At 34.6% G+C, this 3,407-nt stretch overlaps 1 pseudogene; it reads left to right on the top strand.

Annotated features, from left to right (window-relative positions):
• The first annotated feature begins 1,812 nt into the window (after positions 1–1,812).
• On the top strand, positions 1,813–2,156 carry LOC115868305 (annotated as a pseudogene).
• The last annotated feature ends 1,251 nt before the right edge of the window (positions 2,157–3,407 follow it).

Below are 3,407 nucleotides of genomic sequence, written 5' to 3'. Positions count from 1 at the left end.
CTTTAAATTATTAAAAGTTTACAAAGTTAACTCGTTTAATAGTGGTTTTATTATTGGTATTAATGGGGGCACACCCATAGGAACTGCTGATTGAGAAGCATTTGAGGAATAGATTTACTGTGCTAAGGTTGCTCATATGTTAAAGGGCAGGAGCACTGTGATTTAAACTGTTGTCCATATGTTAAATGCTGTTACAATTATATGTGAGTGATGTCATATATGTGATACCTATTGAAAATCACACATAAACGAATTCAGAAGACGAGGAAAGATAACAGCACAAAGACACATCACAAAAAAGCACTCAATGGTAGGGGGACAAAAGAGAGTACAAGGACATAGAGGAAAGAACCAGGAGGCAAAGGACCTTTATAGAGGTCTAAATACAGGCATGTACATATGTAAATATATTTATACATAATGATAGGGAAATCTATCTATGTATATGTATTTATATGTTAAGTATTAAGGAAGCACATGGACATTGGGCCTCTACTCAAGTAGCCTTTCAAAGCAAGAATATTTTGTTCTAATAACCTGGCATTCCACGATGCTCAGATTCCCAACACGATCTCTGAAGACAAAATGGGTGCATAGCAAATGTGGTTAAGACAAAATGGGTGCACATCAAATGTGGTAAAGAAAGCTGATGGTACCCAGCTATCAAAAGATATAGCATCTGGGGTCTTAAAGGCTTGAAGATAAACAAGCGACCCTCTAGCTGAGAAGCAAAAGTGTCCACATGGAAGAAGCACATCAGCCTGTGTGATAATAAGGTGTCAATGGGATCAGGTATCAGGCATCAAAGACCCACAACAAAAAATCATATCAATGGGAATGAGGGGGAATGTGGTGTGCAGACCCAAAACCCATTTGTTGACAATTGGACATCCCCTACGGAAGGGTCACAGGAAGAGACGAGCCAGTCAGGGTGCAGTATAGCACTGAGGAAACATACAACTGTCCTCTAGTTCTTTAATGCTTCCTCAACGCCCCGCCCCCCATATCCACTATCATGATCCCAATTCTACCTTGAAAGACAAGAATGTCCATTATCACCACTCTTATCCAAGATTGTCATAAAAGTCATAGCTGAAGCAATAAAGTAAGATAGAGAAATAAAGCTATGCAAATCAGAAAGGAAGAAGTAAAAGTCTATTTGCAGGTAGCATAATCTAATATATAAAATATACTAAAGATTTTACAATATAACTGGTAGAGATAAAAGAAGAATTTAGCAATGCTAAAGATTAATCCACAAAAATCAATTAGATTCCTCTACACTAGAGAAGAGTACGTGAAAAATTAAAATAAACATATAAAATATCAATAACAGTAGGCCAAAATTGGCAAATACCTAGGACCTAACCTGCCCAGGAACACAAAATACTTGTACAATGAGGATTATAGAAATTATTAGCAGAGACTAAAGGAGACTAACAATAATGGAAAGACAAACCATGCTTATGGATTGGATGGCTTAATACAATAGAAATGCCAATCCTACCTAAACTAATCTACAGATTCAATACAAATTTGATACAAATTCCAGCAACATTCTTTTCTGAAATAGAAAAAAACCAAAACTATTAAACTACCTTCATATGGAAAGAAAGGAAATCCCTAATAACCAACGCAATGTTGAAGAAGAAGAACAAAGCAAAAGGTCTCACACTTGACAATATCAAAGCATAACTTAGGGCACTGGGCACTTCCCCCAGATGGTGAGCCAGAAGCAACCTCAGTGCATCCTACCTCACCTGGAAGCTACTAAAATTCCTGTGGAAGTGAGTTAGATTTCATGAGAACATCATGGATGGAGAAGAGAAAAATTGTGGTGGTTGTGAAGTGCCGGATGCTGTGAATGTCAAATTGATATCTCTGATAGTCATGAATTTATTGTAAAAAGAGAACATGCACTAACATAAGGAACAATAAAAGCTATGCTGAGTGGCCTAGGTCAGTTTGCTGAGAATGGAATCAATGAGGTCAATTTTAGAGAGATCAAAAGTATGCATGCATTTTACCTACAGGGTTCACTACACTAACAGCTGCACTGAGATCCCTGAATTCCTAATTGCACTGAAATTGCACAGGAACTGCTGAGGGCTGCAAATCTTAGATTGCTAAATAAAATAAATTATAATTACCTGTGAACTGTTTTCAGTAATTAAAACCCACAGTTCAGTTAATATTTTTTTCATGTAGCATGTTGCCTATATGAAATTGAACTATATAAAGTCCATCACAAAGCAAATTATTTCCTGGTTTTTGCATCACAATCAGAGTGAAATTTGTTTGCTGCATCAATAAATTAAGCACATTTTCACACACTGAGAAATAAACACATATTCCCTTTTACAGGTGGTTTTGCTTTATTAGAGACATAATAAAGTGAATGCTGAAATGTAGGCATAAATGAGCGTTTTACAGGTAAATAATGGGGTTACATATTGTTCTCTTTTTTTAAGAAAAAAACTCTGATCTTAATAGCTGTCATTACCCTTATTAGAAGTTAAGCAAATAATTGCATTATATATATATAACTTCATTAAAATACAGACTTTTGTAACTCCCCAAAACATAAGATTTGAATTTTCTTATGTGTCTTTTGATAAACTACAGTATTGGTTAAATTTAATTTGTCTTTTTGTTTAATGCTACAATTTAAGAACTTATTTAAAAGCAATTTTAGAAGGTTACTACGTGGAGCTTTGGGAATAGTAACTTTTTAAGATCTACAGCCAGATGAAAGTGAACTGCATTACTTTGATTTCTTGTGAATTGTGTATTTTTTGGCCAATCCAAAGTACTATACTTTCATTGACTATAAACCTCCTTTGTGATTATTCTTATAAAATACCTTTCTGTGGTTATAACACTTGCAATTATTTAAGTTATTTTAAAAGGCGCATATAAATTTTTATCTTAAAACTAGTCTTTTCTAAGCTATTCTGGTCTTCCTCTATCCAACTAAAATGTTAAAAAGTATGAAATGTGGAATACAGTAAAATTTTTATTTGAAAGCACCTCAATGTAGTAATTCTTAAATTATCTTCTACAAAAGGAAAAAGGTCTTGAACAATATGATACGAATAATGTGTGAGCCTTCGACTGAAATCTGATTCATAAGGATGTCATTCAGCTTTATATTAAGAATACAAAACAATGGAAGGACCTGACAGAGCATTTCTCTGCTTAAGCATGGGAAAATAAGCATTGCAGTTGGGATTTCTACTGTCACTAACTTACTAAGAGAACAAAGCTGTCATTATATGTCTATAAATTAGAATCTTCAGCCCAGGTCTTCCACGACTGGCTTGATATGGACCAATTTTCCTGAAAGCTGCAAAAACCAAACATAAACCACCTACATCTATTCCCTTTAAACAACTTAAACGTTGTAC

The sequence above is a fragment of the Echinops telfairi genome, unplaced genomic scaffold (assembly GCF_000313985.2).
Source record: "Echinops telfairi isolate 266 unplaced genomic scaffold, ASM31398v2 ScPeMD7_9;HRSCAF=40, whole genome shotgun sequence".
NCBI classification, from domain to species: Eukaryota; Metazoa; Chordata; class Mammalia; order Afrosoricida; family Tenrecidae; genus Echinops; species Echinops telfairi.
The sequence above is the reverse complement of the archived record's forward strand: the minus strand, read 5'-3'. Positions and strand labels throughout refer to the sequence as shown.